At 40.8% G+C, this 16038-nt stretch overlaps 1 long non-coding RNA gene across 1 annotated transcript in view; it reads right to left on the bottom strand.

Moving 5' to 3' along the window:
• Positions 1-1420: 1420 nt before the first annotated feature.
• Positions 1421-16038, bottom strand: part of LOC112130945 (uncharacterized) — a 42503-nt gene continuing 27885 nt past the window's right edge. The window contains exons 2-3 of the long non-coding RNA XR_008517977.2: positions 4324-4446; positions 1421-2412 (exon numbers count right to left, since the gene is read on the bottom strand). This is a non-coding gene — a long non-coding RNA (uncharacterized LOC112130945). The remainder of the gene's footprint in view (positions 2413-4323; positions 4447-16038) is intronic.

Here is a 16038-nt window from a genome sequence, read left to right as displayed (position 1 = left end):
CAAACTACTTTCCCACTGCCCACAAGGATATTTCACACTCTATCCACTCCAAATTTCCTGTTCCTCCTCTTCCTCCTTAAAAGTGCTGCATTATGATTTTTGTGGGCCCTGGATACTTCTGCCTTCATGGGTCCCTTCCTCTATTAAAAAATACTAAAAATTATGTTTCATCATCAAGTTGTTATAAAGACAAACACAATCCAAGTGTGATTTATTATTATATATTCATTGTTACAATATGCATTTTTTCCTTCTGATTTCAAAAGAAATTAAAATTAAAACATTTTTCATGGGCCCTTGAAAATATTGTGGGTCCCAAGCAGGCACTTAGACTACTATGCTTAATGGAATAAGCCAGTCTTGCTCCCAACACCTCTTCATTTGATGACCTTGCTTTTTACTCTATTTAGAATATAGATTAAAAATTCCTCATCTTGGCATGTGGAGCCTGGGAGTGAAACCTGGGCAGAGGATGTGAAATGGGAGTTGTCTCTACACAGCAGGATTTCTCAGCCTTGGCACTATTGACATTATGGGCTGAATGATTCTTTGTTGTGAGGGACTGTCTTGTACATTGTAGGATGTTTAGCAGCATCCCTGGGCTTTCTCCTCTAGGTGCTGGTACCAGTTCTCCAGTCATGACAACCAAAAATGTCTTCAGACATTGCCAAATGTCCCCTGGGTGGCAAAACAGCCCTTGGTTGATAACCGCTTCTATAGAGGCATAAGTTGAAGCCATGGCAGTGAATGAGTTCTTGGGAAGACTCATAAGAAAGAAGAGAAGAAGATATTAGTGAACCCCAACATGTGAGGGACTAGCAAAAAGAAAGGAGCCACCAGAGAATACTATCCTACTCTTAATCTGGAGTAGACGTGATTTAGTTAGAAAGATTCCAATGTCTACAACCTCTTAGTGAAACAGCTGAACAAAGGATTTTGTAAAACCACTTACCTGGGCCATCTCAAAGGTGGAAATGTTCCCCACACTCAGGGTGATTTGATGCATCCCTGTCTAACAACGAAGGGTTGGCATAGACAACCTCTGAGAATTTGCCTAAGCCCCTGAGGTTCTGTGAGATAGTTCTAATCATTATAAACAAGAGCCAGATACTACAAAATCATAGAGCTTCTTGATTCTTTTAAAAAATTAAAGGCCAGATCTATGACTTTTATGGGTCACATAGAGTTGTGCAGACACAACATTCTTTGCCAAATCCTGCGTCCTCACAGGTGTTACTTCCCAATGTACCTTTTGCCCTTCTAATTCAATTTCAGCATCTGCTTCTCAGAGAATCCAGCTAACACAGGAGTATAGTTTATTTCTTCTTTCCACAATATGAAAAAATATAAAATGTAGTTTATCCTCAATTCCTACATCATAACCCATAATCCTGTTTATACACATGAACACATGCAAAAGATGCTGCATACAGAATAATGCACAGTTTTTTTTTTTTTTTACTTCAGACAAGTAGCACAGGTATGCTTTCAAAAGGCAGAGAACTGTAGTCCTTTATTTACATATCTTACTACCTACCACGTTATATCTTTTTCTGACATGAAGAGTGTTTACCTTCACTTCTGTTCAAGTCTCCTAATGAGATGACTAAACTCACTGCTGACATTCAAGGAAGACTGTGTTTGTGGAGAATGAACCAGACCCTGTGGTCCCCTTACGGTCTCAATGCCTGTTCACTTGAGTAGGGGTAATTCATCAGTGGTGCCACAAACAGGATTGCGTGATGTATTCAGGTGTGCTCCTATACAATGTGGACAGGGCTGGACTCAGCAGCCCTCTTTGGGCCAGAGCTGCAAACTGGCCAGGGCCACAGCAATGCTAGATTGCTAGATTTTGCATAGCAAAGTGTACCTTTTTACCATGTTCCCTTTAAATCCTTGAAATACTGGGGAATCTTGTGCTTACTAATCTTACAGTTGTAAAGTCCAACAGGTATGTTAATCAAAAGGTGCTAAAAGTTTATCCAAGATAAACTCTCTATCTTGGATTTCATTGGCATTTTAAAAAATACTGTTTCAACTGTAAAGTTGGCAGAATTCTAAGATGGCCCCCATGTTCACAATCTCCTCCCCTTGAGTGCAGGTGGAACTGATGACTTGTTTGTAACCAACAGAATATGGCAAAGATGATGGTATGTCCCTCATGTGATTACCTTATGATTTGTATAGAAGTCTCTGAGTAGACTTGCTCTCCACTCTCCTGATGCCCTTGAAGAAGAAAGCTGCTGTGAGCTTAGCCACAAGAAAATGAATCCTTCCAACAACCTGAGGGAACTTGGAAGCAGATCCTCTCCTAGTCGAGCCTCTGATGAGAACTCAGTCTGGCTGACACCTTGATCGTAGCCTTCTGAGAGGATCCAGCTAAGCCGTGGCTGGAATCCTGACTTGTGGAAGCTGTAATATAATAAATAAGTATTGTTTTAAGCTGCTAAATTTGTGGCAATTTGTTCCACAACAATACAAAACTAATACAAACTGTATCTTTATTTTAAATTCTTCTTGCTTTTTTTTTTCTTTTACCTCCCTCGCTGTCTATTGGAGATTGCAAATCTCATTTCTTGTTTGTTTCAGAATAAGCCTTTTCAGTGTAACACTTTGATGGAAAGGCATTATATTTTAATAATTTTTCTCAAACTAGCAATAAAAAATGCAAAATATTCAAATCCTTTATTATCACGAAACTGTTTTAGTAAAGTTCAGAAGCTTACTAGTCAGAATAAAGTTGGTCTTATTCATATTTCACATTGACATTCCATTTGACCTCTGTCTCCTAAATGTTTCATTTGCATTCACTGATGAAAAACAAAGACCCCACCCCCTCCCCCCAAAAAATCTAAACAGTATAAAACAGACTTTAGCTCATGGCTGATTTTAGTCCAAACATTTCAATAGTATATTTTCACTGAATTGCCTATTAAATTATATTTCTTAAGGGAAGTAGAGGATAATTCAAACATTTAAAAATGACTGTTGCACTGATTATTATGTAAGTAGCTGAGTTTGGTATTTTAGTGATACAGAGAAGAAAATCAACTGAGAGATAAATCTTTTCATGGTGGTTTCGTGGTTTATATCTGTCAGGGGAAGCCTGCCATGTTATTTGATTCACAAAATCATTTTCTAGAGTGACCTTTTGGTATATTTATTTTATTGCTCCTGATAATGTGTAATAAACACATTTCAATATTTTTTCACATATGGTAAAGTGATCTTTGTCTATCATTTGAAATTAAAATTATTATCCAAATTTCATTTGAAAGAGTGAGCGTATTCATGCAGTAAGCAGCATAAATGGACATAGGGCATAGTGTAGGGCAAACTAAAGAGGTTTGATATAAATTACAAATGTTCTGCAATATTTTCAAAAGTCTACAAGAGTGAATGTCTTATCTCCTTAGTCTGTTTTTTTTTCCTTCTTTTTTAATAGAAAGTAGATGGCTCACTATGCTAACTTAGTAAAAATATCTCAACATGCCCACAATTGTAAAACTACTGTAGAGTGAGTTAGCATATATCAGTGAACATCATCTTTTTGTAGCATCTGAGATGCATCCTTCTTTATCAAGGGAAGCATATATGCCTTAGAAAAATATATTTTAAATGGGAGAAAATTGTAGAGCAAAGAAAATATTGCACCAAAGAAAGGCTTAGAATAAAACTATTTTAGAAAAACTCTAAGGTAGTACGCATGTTCTCACTCATAAGTGGGAATTGAACAATGAGAACACATGGACACAGGTAGGGGAACATCACACGCCGGGGCCTGTCGGGGGGTGGGGGGGGCAGGGCAAGGGGAGGGAGAGCATTAGGACAAATATCTAATGCATGCAGGGCTTAAAACCTAGATGACGGGTTGATAGGCGCAGCAAATCACCATGGCACATGTATACCTATGTAACAAACCTGCACGTTCTGCACACGTATCCCAGAACTTAAAGTAAAATAAAAAAAAGAAAAAAGAAAAGGAAAAACTACAAGGTGGTAGACCAGGGGAAGCTGAGAAGAAGAGGGAATGCTATTACATGGGGAAGACTTCTAAGATGATTGAGAGGTTTGAAGGTTTTAGAGAGGATCTAGAAGATAAAAGATATTAAAGCAAGGTAAAATAGTATAGGTGAACAACAACAAAACTAAAAGAATTGCAATTTTTGGCCAGGCATGGTGGCTCACGCCTGTAATCCCAGCACTTTGAGAGGCTGAGGCGGGCAGATCACAAGGTCAGGAGATCGAGAACATCTTGGCCAACATGGTGAAACCCGGTCTCTACTAAAAATACAAAAATTAGCTGGGCGGGGTGGCGTGCACCTGTAATCCCAGCTACTCGGGAGGCTGAGGTAGGAGAATCACTTGAACTGGGGAGGTGGAGGTTGCAGTGAGCTGAGATCGCGCCATTGTACTCCAGCCTGGGCGACGAGAGTGAAACTCCATCTAAAAAAAAAAGAATTGCAATTTTTTTTAACCTTAGAAGAAATGAACAAATTGTTCATAGTATGGAGGTAAAAATGTCAGCTGTGTTTTCCCTTTCATACAGTCTAAGAATTCCTTCAAAGATCATTTTAGATTTAAAGATACGTTAATAAACACGTCACAATTTGCAGCCATCCAGACCTTTGGAACACCTGAGTTTGAGGAATGGCTCACCTTATGAGCTTTGCTTTCCCAACACAGGAGTCCCAAACTCACTTTCCCAGCCTTTCTTGAAGCTAAGGTGTAAATATTTGTATTAGACTCAGCCAATGAGGTGCACTCACATGAGTTTAAAAGAGACAAATATGAGGAAACAGACGCTGTGGAGTCTCTAAACGCTGTGGAGTCTCTAAACACTGTGGAGTCTCACCAGTCTCTAAAGAAAATGATGGCAGAAGCAATGACTTTCAGGGGCAGTGATGGCAGCAGTTCAGCATCCATGTCCAGGATCAATGGGACAATTTGTGCTGTCTGTGCCCAGTGGTCACAATGGTGGCATCCTTTTTGGACCCATCCTGCAGCATCATTTTGGTGTTGTGCCTTCCCATATATCTTTGAGGCTGGTCTGTTCCTCCAAGAGGTTCTATTGAGACATCTAATAATATATGTTAGATATATTTTCTGCCTAACCAACCACAGTAAGTTCGGATGTTTGCAACCAAGAACCCTGACTGATGTGAATCCCTTTCTAAAGAGAAGAGCTATGAAACCCTAGATACAAAGGAATCATTAAGAGAGAGCCTTTCTGAAATTATTGCAATGTTACTTAATCCAGAGTCAGAAAAAATAGCACCCTGGGGATGTTCTTTGCAACTTTGTAATGTACTGAAAAATTGGGAAATTGAAACACCGCGAATGAGTACACTAGGATAAGATAAGCAGAATACTAAACAGTTAATAGCTTCTGTTTTATTAGATGGGGGGAAATCTACTTTAAAACATATAGTCCAAAACATATAGTCCAGTGGGAGTAACTATATGTTTTAAAACATATAGTCCAGTGGGAATAAGAAGTAGTGGAAGTACAAATGAAACTAAAGTTGTAGAATGTGGATAACTACTGAATCTGGGTAAGGGATATTCTATTTACTTTATGTGTTTGAATTTTTTCTTTAAAAACGTTTAAATAAAAAATCATAAGTTAAGGAATTAACATTAATCGAGAAAAATATATGCTTCCTTATTTATCTTTAAAATGAGAAAGAGAAGCAAGACTAAGTATTGTTTAGAAATTTGGCTGTGTCTGCCAAAGCAATAGAACTGAGAAAAACTTGTAAAAACAAAAGATAAGGACAGACTTATAGTGGATATGACTACTTTTTAGGTCACTTTTTCCCTAGGTTTTTCAGGAATTGCTTATTAACGTAGTCTACAAGTATTTTTATTAGTGCCTGCCACGTGTTGGCATTGTTCAAAATGCTTGGGAGATATCAGGAAATAAAATAAAGATCCTTGCCCTTTCCTAAATTTTTTTCTATATGTATTACCTAATTTCAATAACAGATTTTATACATACTTCAGTTTACAAGCCTAGTTATCTAATTTTTAAAATTTAAAACTGTCTTCTGTTTTCATGGTTTAGGATCACAAGATTTTACAGCTGAAAGGAAGTTTAGATTTCATAAAGTACAACTCCTAATTTTCTTATAATTCACAATAATATTTTGCCTTTGTAAAATCCTTTATGAGTTATGATATGTCTTCTTGAGACCCGGAGAGGATAAGTGACTTGCCAGGTTTATACTACCTGTTAGTATGAACGAAGACCTTCCAATTTGTGTTTTGGTACCCTTTCTGCTACACCAAACTTTGCTTGTTTCAATGTAACGGTTGTGGTTGACTGGAAAGATTTTAACCTAAAAATGCTACTATTTATACATCCTAGGTCTGTTCCTTTTGACTCCCTTGCTCTCTGTGCCCCTTCTTCTCCCTCTCTCATTGGCTGTAACCCAATCCTAAAAATGACTAATATGTGTCTTTCTCTTTGGCACTAACATTCTTGCATGCTGCCATTCCTTAACCATTGTTCAGCTAGGCTCTCCTAATACAGAACCTTTAATCTTTTTTGATAACATTCTCTCTTCATTACTCTAAATAACTTGTCAGGACCTTTTTTCTCGTCTTCCAGTTACCTACATGTTTCAGATGGCTAGGTACTCAACATAAACAAAGAATGGAGGCCCCACGGCTGACAAGTGTACTGCTGTATTTAATTACTTCCAGGTTCTCTGCTACTCCTTAGCTTCATAGAGTATGCCCCCATCTCATGCAGCACCAAAGAGCATTTTTTAAATTCACTGTGTTATATATACTCACGAGTTTCTGTTCATCATATCACTAGAGTCTAAGGTCCCCTAGAAAATATTTGAGGTTCAAGCCACAACAAAAGTGCTTCCAACTACTAAGTTTTAACATAATCTGCCAATCAGTTATTGTTTAGCCACTTGATCTCTCTCTCGCTGTCTCTCTCTCGTGTGTGTGTGTGTGTAAAGTGTCACGGTGTTTAGGTTACCTATGTTTTGGGGAAAACGTCATAGTGTCTTAAAATAATTTACAGGTGCTTCTTGACTTACCATGGGGCTACATCTGGATAAACCCATTATAAGTTGAAAATGTACTTTTGACTTGTAATATTTTAAACTTATGATGGGTTTATTCAGACTTAGCCCCAAGATAAGTCAAAGAGCATACTGAATGTGAATGATTTTGTCCCATTTTAAAGTTGAAAAATCATGAGTCAAACCACCATAAGTCAGGGACCGTCTGTATTATTATCTGTCATGGTTCTATGGGTTGACTCGGCTCAGCTAGGTAGTTCTTGGGTTCTCTCAGGTGGTTGCAGTAGATGGCGGCTGGAGTCATCAGAACACTCAACTAGCCTGGATGTTGAAGATGGCTTCTTTAGTCACATCTTGTTCAACAGCCTGAAACACCTAGGAGCTTGCCGGGAATTTCTCTCTCCATGCAGTCTCTTCATGTGATATGTGGCTCCCTCAAAACATAGAGGTCTCAGGGTAGTCAGACTTCCTACATGGCAGTGGGCTTCCTCCAGAGCAAGTGTTCCAAGAGACCCAGGTGAAAGCTCAAAGACTTCTTTTGACTTCAAAAGGAGGATACTACACAAAGGTGTAAATATTGGGAGGTTCTGAAAGGGGCAGTTCATTGGTAGGGGGTGGAGATGAGGGAGAAATCTTTGGTGACTAGCTATCAGATGAAGGAAAGTAGAATCTGCAGCTAAAAATCAAGTTATCTGTTAGTCCACCTGACTGGCAGGGCTCTATTTTTAAAACAAGTACAATTGCCTGTAATACAGCCTTTATTTTTTGGTGTAGCAGATCTGGAGTTTCTTTTAATTAAACAAAAGAGAAAAAGAAAAACTTTGAACGTAAATGACTTGTATCTCTTTAAACTCTATTTAATCTCTTATTTATTAGAGCATATGACAGCTCTGTTGATGGCTGGAGGCAGACCTGCAAACATTCTAGGGTTGACAAGCCAAAACAGGTGAGCCCATCTTCTGTGATTCACCTTGGTAGAAGTGATTACTACCCAGCTCCGGGCCGGCAGACCACCTGCTCCCTTTCACCCACACAGGCTTCCCCACAGCCTGAAATATACCCTGTATCCTTTCAGAGATGGTGGATTGAACATGTGTGGAGAGACATCCAAACGCATTTTTTTTTTCCAATGAGAGACATTTTGTGAAGTTTTGGCAGCATGCTGGCTGGCAAAGTAATCTGGCTGGCACACTCCTCCTGCATGGAGTTATGGCACTGCCACCTCTACTCTGGAGAGTTTCGAAATTTCATTTTGCACACCCTGTAAGATGTGAGTCATTCGGCTCGCAAAGGAGGATGAGGAGGAGGCGGCCATCTGCTAGTCATGAGCAGATGACAAATACCCTGCACTGCGAATTTCCATCCTCGTTTCACAATATTTAAGTAAACACATTTTGTAACCATTTTTCCCAGAGTTCCTTAGTGCTTAAGATGGATTTTTTTTCAATAAACAATATATAAAAGCTGCTTTCTCTCCTCCAAACAACTGTATTAGCAAAGTGACATGAAGACAACCATAACAAAGTGCTGTCTGTTGAATGACCAGAGCAAAAAGTATACTCATCTGAATTGAATGATTAAACCTCATGCAATTTCAGACCGACCCAGCTAAATTACCAGGTCCATGAGAGGCCGCTCCGTCATGCACAGCTCCATGGTGACCTCTACTGTCTGCCTGCAAGAATCCCCAAAATATCCTCCATCAAAAACAAAGTTTCCAAATAACATCTATTTAACATTTCTTTGTGCTATGTTATGGGAAGGAAGGAAATTGAAGAAAGAAAAGATAGATGCTCTCCTCTTAAATTATGAGAGGCACGTTACATTCATAAAATAACTGGGAACTAATGCACGATCTAATTTTGTGTTCGTTTCAAGCTGTGCAATATGGCTTAATGCAGAATTTATTCATTCCTTCGCCACTTTGATCTGAAGAAGCCAACAACAAAAAAATAGCCAAATAGAAATAGAAAGTTAATATCAGGGAGAAAATTGACTGCATATGTGCAAACCAAAAAGGTCAAAGGAGCTTCAAATATGGCTCTGGGCATCCTAAAAGGCAGACGAAGAAGAAAAAAGTAGGATGTGTTGCCTAGACCTTGCTATCATGAAGAAGAAAGACTATCATTCCTTAAGTAGATATTTTTTCTTGGCATTAAATTTTGAATGAAATTCCTATGGGATATTTTGTGCCGTATTCCAGGTGGCACAAGGGCTAGCATGCTCCTTAGAATTTGTACTGCTGCTGTAGAACTAGCAGGGCTGTTTCTTTTAACTTTGATGAGAAAAAAGTATATGCCATTGTGGAAGGAAATAAAATACATCCCTGCCGACAACCAGAGAGAGTGAGAAATGGTCCTGCTGGCAGCCAGACCATGATGTTCTCAACTAACATAAACAGTGCTGGGACAAGACCATTCCATGATCATATTTGGAACAAGATAAAGATAAAGCCACCCAGTAATCACAAAAATAACTAAACGTTCTCCTTCTCTGAATAACATGAGTGACTGCTGTTCCCTTACCTGTGACAGCTCCAGCCTTATTTGTTCTGTATAAAAACTATTGAGATGCCCAAACACAAAATTGCCCCTGCTTCTTGAGAGCGTTCAATCCATAATTGGTCCCTGCTTCCTAATTCTTCCTGAGAATCTTTTGGAGTAAGCCTAATCCCAATGAGGGGCCCCTGCCTGCTCCCTCTTTCCAAGGGCCTTAGGATTCCTCTGTATTCTCTCTTTTGTGGCAACTAGCTCAACAAACCTAATGTTTCTTAATACAATGTGTTTCTAGATGTCTTTGGTTGCTGGTCTTTCATAGTATGAAGCACCACACAGTGAAGGCGATTCTGAAAGGGGTTACATTAATATGGACCATTCGGTATGTCTCTTCTCTGTCTCATTCTAGGACAGAGTACAATGTGCTTACTGGAAGAAAGAAATGGCTTTTCCCTTAGACAGCCTTCCCTAAATGTTCTTTTTTTTTGTCCAGGCTTTCAATATGAGATCACTTACAGATAGTTGAAGATTTCACTCTCTTATGGAGGTCTAGGGGCATGAGCTGGTACTCTGTTCCCGGTTGAAAGCAGATCCATGTGATTTGGGTAATCCATGATGAATCCCTGACCAATACAAATATTTTTTTCATCGTAGAAGATACTGTAATTTTTAGTTTCTGGTCCAGATACTTTTATTCCTTATATTTTTTTTCTATGAACTCCTCTCCCAGCTTCAGTGTCCTTTGGCTTCTAACAGCCCACACCAAACCTGGAGCCATCCCTCAGATACAGAGAACTGGAAACGCCTGGGAGTTTACATTCACCACCACCCCTTACCTTCAGGCTTTTGGCTGGTAACTGACTAGAACAGGAAAGCCAACACCCTCCAAGTTGAGTTAATTGGGTGTATAATGTACCCTGTTGAGCTCTCCTGCAGGATCAAGCTGAAGCTGAGACTTGCTTAGCTTCTTTCTCACCCCTGTCTTACTTCCCCCACTGCCTTACTGATCTCCCCTGGGGGCACGTTCTTAATAAATCATTGGCACAGAATTATCACTGCAAGCTCTGCTTCTGCAGAACACAATCTATGATGCTCATCTAGCCCTCACTGTATCCCTACAAAATAGAAATCATATCATAATCTTTCAGATGAAGAGAGAAAGGCTCAGAGAGATTGAAAGACCAGCCCAAGGTCACACAGTTGGTAAACAGTGGACTAGACCTAAAATCCTCACCTAGTGCCCCTATTTTTTACTATGCTTAATTGCCTGTCCTTTGGGGCCTGGCATCTGGCCTTATCTTCTGTCTGTGGGCCCTCAGAGGGAAGGTTCTGATGCCTGGGGAAGAAAGCAAGGACCCAAATGTCCTCTGCCAAGCATCTGATGCATAATGGAATGTTTATGCTGCCATCTGGGGCATGGTTTTCCTGTCCGCAGCATTCAGGCAAGGATTTATTGCCACTCCATTCTCCCTGATCGCTGAACAGATTGTCCCCTGTTGCTTGTGGCATGTAACTCCCCCTCTTCCAATCTACCACCTCTCTCAGACTTCATGAGACAAACATAAAAGTCATGGCCTCAGGAGAATGCTTGATTTCTGTCCAGTCTGTCACACAGAAGCGTCATTGTTAAGTCCTGGGTGGCTCTTCCCACCTGTCATCCCAGAAAAATGGGGTCATCCCTGAGAACACTCCCATGCACAGTGACATTCATTATGAGGCTACCTTTTCAAATTAAGGTTGGCATTTGAAACGAATACTACTTACTACTCCCGAACCGCTCACTGCTGAGGTGACTTTCCATCATGAACGTCCTCTCATCTCCACAGACAGTGCTTAAGAGAAGGGTGAGGGAACTTCAGCATCTGCCTCTCATGTTCCATTGTCAGCCCCACTCAGGAGGGCCAGTCATTGGTGAAGGTGAGAGGTGGGAGACAGGAAGGTTCACAGAATCTCAAGACTGGGGGGAACTTTAACCACAACTAAATTCTATTGTGATGCAGAAGCAGGCATCCTTTCAGCAGCAGACTAACCATGCAGACTTGCTGCATGGGCTATGACCGAGCACCTTCACAGGCAATGAAGCCTGCTAGTAAGCTACACAGAGAGATTGTTCCCTACCTGTGCCAAGTCCCCGTCACTGACCATGGGGTCAAGTCTGAAGAAACTGGAAGGAAACAATGTATAATCAGGGAGACCAGGGAGAATGGAGTGGCGCACACTAGACAGAATGGGTTGAAAAACGTAAATGAAGGTGGGATGCATTTCACTTCCCTGATCCTTAATCTTAACCACCGCATTTTTTTTTTCTGAAAGTGTTTCCTTAAAATTTTAGTAGTACCTGGATTCACTTCACTTATTTAGCTTTATTACGTAAAGACAGCTTACATAAGAATAATTCATCTTTTTTTTTCCTAGTGAGTACCTGTGTTTTTTGGTTTTGTTTTGGATTTTGGTTTTGGTTTTTTTTTTTTTTTACTTTAAGTTCTGGGATACGTGTGCAGAACGTGCAGGTTTGTTATATAGGTATACATGTGCCATGGTGGTTTGCTGCACCTATCAACCCGTCATCTAGGTTTTAAGCCCCGCATGCATTAGGTATTTGTCCTAATGCTCTCCCTCCCCTTAGCCCCCACCCTCCGACAGGCCCCAGTGTGTGAAGTTCCCCTCCCTGTGTCCATGTGTTCTCGTTGTTTAACTCCCACTTATGAGTGAGAACATCCAACCACCACATTGTACTACCTCTCTAGGGTTTTCATCAAAAAAGCTTATGTCTTTGTTTACATAGGAATTCAGAGTTGGTTCTATGGGTGGGCAGAAGAGTAAGCATTCTGGGTAGAATCATTTGAAAGGCATTGGGGTCTATACCAGTGCCTGAAATTCCATCATTAGCTTCAATTTTTCAGGTAAGGTTTTGATTCCAGAAAACTCTGACTAACATGAGGAAGGTGACATTCAAATCCATGATCATTGACGACCACAAAGCCCTATGAGAATTTGCTTACCAGGTTAGAAAACACAAAGCTAGATCCAGAGAACAGTAGTTATTCAAGTCTGAGGATATAAGAAGATTTGTATTGTTGAGGAGGACTCTGGTCAGAAAGCAGGGGATGGGGGCAGCATAAGGGGCCAAGGGCTAGTTGGAGAGCACAAGGTGACACCAATGCAGCAGGATTTCCATGTGCTGGGGCCCTTATAGCAAGCACCTCCTCTCCAGGCAGCAACTGTCCAACCACGGAGCTTAAGAAAATGTCCTGTGGCCAAAGAGATGAAACTTGATCTGGAACCATATGCAAGGGAACCCCAATTGCCCTCCTAGAAGCAACAGGCATATCCCCAAAACCCAAACCTCTCTTTCCTCCCAGAGTCCTTGGTTGGATCTCAAGGCAGATCTCCATGCAGCACAAGGCCAAGTCCAGCCCCTCCAGTCACTCTCCAACTAGGCCTCTCCAATCCATCAGCCCTCATATCTCTTCTACTTAGTGCTGAAAGTAAAAGGCCAAGCTCTGGATTTAGTCCAAACTTACTGCCTAAAAAATTACATGTGAGGTCTGTGATTTGGGCTCAGCATTGACATAAAAAACAACATTCATGATAAAGCAGTCTCTAGTCCTGTTACCTTTATCATTCCCTGAAAATCCCACATAGGAAATGGTCTGGCTCTTAGCCCTGAAAGCAGGCTTTAGTGAGTCCCTAAAGCTGTAAATGTGAAATGGAGGGAAAAGGGGAGAAGGAGGGAGCAGAGTCTATAGAGGGTTACTTCTTCATCATCTTCCAAAGAAGCACATGGAGAAAATAGGTCTCTACTAATGTGGACAGCAAGAGATTCAAGAATTTAGGTCAGGCGACACCAGATTAGGGAGCCCAAGGGTGTGTCTGCGTGTGGGTAGGGGGGTAGGTATGGGTGTGCATATGTTGGAAAGAGCTCTGGAATATTAGTCAAAAACCTACCATGACTGGCTATATAGGCTTGATCTAGTCATTTCATCTCTCTGGCCTCAGTTTCCACATTCTTTACAAGGGGACAATACCTGCCCCAGCAACTTCAAAATTAAATGGAGTAACTCACCTGCAAGCTTAAAACATACTGGCATTTCCACAAATAAATGTAAGGCAACATCACCAGGAAATCTCTGGAAATAAGTGACTGACTAAATGAAAAGAAGCTCTGAAAAATGAAAATTAATTTAATTCAGTTGAAACAGGTAGTAACACGAACAAGTATTTACTGAGCACTTACTGTGTATCAGGCATTTTGCTAAGTGCTGTACAAACATTACCTTATTTACTATGCACAACAAACCGACGAGGCAAAGACTATTATCATTTCCATGTTACATATTAAGAAACTGAAGCATAGAGAGATTAAGTAACTTGTCTAATATCTCACAGCTAATGAGTAGTAGAATCAGTATCTGAACCGAGGCTTCCAGAACTGGAACTGTACTAAACTGTTTCTTCACAGGTGCTTAAGCCATCTGCAAGTATTATAGGAGAGGAGCACTAGCTAATAATAATAATAACAACAATTATTGTTTTCACATGGTATATTTAGTGCTAGGCACTTCCTTCATTTTCTCATTGACATGCTAGCAAAAGAGGTAATGTAGCAAAGTACATTATTCTGGGGGGTTTGTATCTGGCTCTGCCACTTACTGAGGGTGTGACCTTAAGCAAGTTAGCTAACCTGTGCCTTCATTTCCTTCATATAGTTGTGATGAATTCGATGAGTTATTATTTATAAAGCCCTTAGGATAATGCCTAGGATATAGTCAATCCTATGTGTGTTCATTAAATACATAAACAAATGCTAAATACATAATTGATAATTATATATATGGTCAACTTACATTCATGCTTTGCTTTGTATGTTCTCTAAGAAGAAGCAGTGTGTATGGAGCTGATTACAGCCAGCTCTGTATTTCATAGGTTGGCTAGAAGCTAGATGCTCAGCTTCACAATCCTCTCTCCTTTTCCCTCCCCACAGGCTGTGCTGTGGCTGCTGCTCCTTTGTCCCCTCCAGGGCTCCGTACCAGAGACTGCTGCCCTCCTCTCTCTCGCCTGTTCTCCAAACTATGTAAAAGCAGCCACCGTCAGCTCAACCTTCATCTAGGGGCTGCCTGTCCCTTGCCAGTATCCACCTCTGCTCTGAATCAGGAGAGCCCATGACAGGCTGAAGAGGCAGCAGAGTATGTTGGAAATGACTGGGGCAGTGTCTTCAATCAGCTAGGTTTTAGGAAAGGGTAAAAGAAAATAAATCACAAAAGATGCTAATTCCATCAATCTGGCATGGGGGCTAGGGAGACAGTGGTACCACCAAAGCCATAAGGGACCAGAGGAAAATCACTCCCAAATGTTTCCCCAACCCCCTCCTGAACATACACATGCATCAGTCCTTCATATAAAGGTCTGTGTTGTCTCCAAATCGCCCACCTGAAAATGAAGGGAACACCAGGTTTCCCTGGAGAATCATCAGCTGAGGCCGTGTGTACACTCAGGGCTTGCCAAGAATATTCCCACAAAGCACAGCTCTCAAAAGCCTCTTCCAGTATATGTTCCCCAACATATCCACTGAAGAGGTAATAAAAGGGAAAGTGAAGGCTCTGACAAAATATTCATTAAAAGAAAATTTTACGTGCATGTGAGTGAACACACAATACACACCCTATCACCACCAAAACTCAATTGACAGCCCAGATGTGAACCTTTAAAAGATGCTCCCCAACTGCTCACCCTCACTGTTGCCCCCACAAATGAGCTCTGGTGAATTTAACTTCCATCTTTCTACTTGAGACTCCCTTCTAGAGCTTTGTACCCCACCACTGAGAAGGGGCCTTCCTGCTTCCCAAGGGCTGCTCTCCACCTGGAACTGCTTTCCCTAAATTGTTCCTGCCCCAGAACTTTACATCATACCCAGTTTCAGTGAGGTGCGCCAGTCTATCCCACTGGGATCCATCCCACTGGGCCCTCAGCCAGGTTCTTCCTGCTCCATAAGATGATGACTAATTACCAAATGAAACAATTTAGGGAAAATCTGATACAGCCTATTGAGTTCCCCTTCCAGAGGCCCTGTATTTTCAATGGAGCCTCTGGAAACTCCAGCATTTCATCTCAAGGAATATCTCAAGAGATAACTGGGGTGGATTTCTGCTGTGCATGTCATGTCACTGGAGTTCAAGTTTCCGGCCCTGTTCACTCACAGGCCCAACTTTGTGTATCTTTTGTGATTTGTTTCCTTTTGATTTCTCTTAAGGCTGGGCTCACAGAAGGCATCTTCAATCCTGATGTTCTACGGTATAGTGAATGGCAGGATTTGCTTTGTTCGTTGTTTGTCTTTCATATAAAGATAGAAGTTGCATTTCATATAGTCAGAGAATGAACTGCATACTCTTTTTTATTCCACTATTTTAGTTGGTGGTAATAGAAAGGGTTCTTTTCTTCCTTCTCAGTATTGAATCTTATCTTGATCACTAACCAACTACGCGACTTCACTTCCACAAACT

Source organism: Pongo abelii, chromosome X (genome assembly GCF_028885655.2).
Source record: "Pongo abelii isolate AG06213 chromosome X, NHGRI_mPonAbe1-v2.0_pri, whole genome shotgun sequence".
In the NCBI taxonomy this organism is placed as follows: Eukaryota; Metazoa; Chordata; class Mammalia; order Primates; family Hominidae; genus Pongo; species Pongo abelii.
The sequence above is the reverse complement of the archived record's forward strand: the minus strand, read 5'-3'. Positions and strand labels throughout refer to the sequence as shown.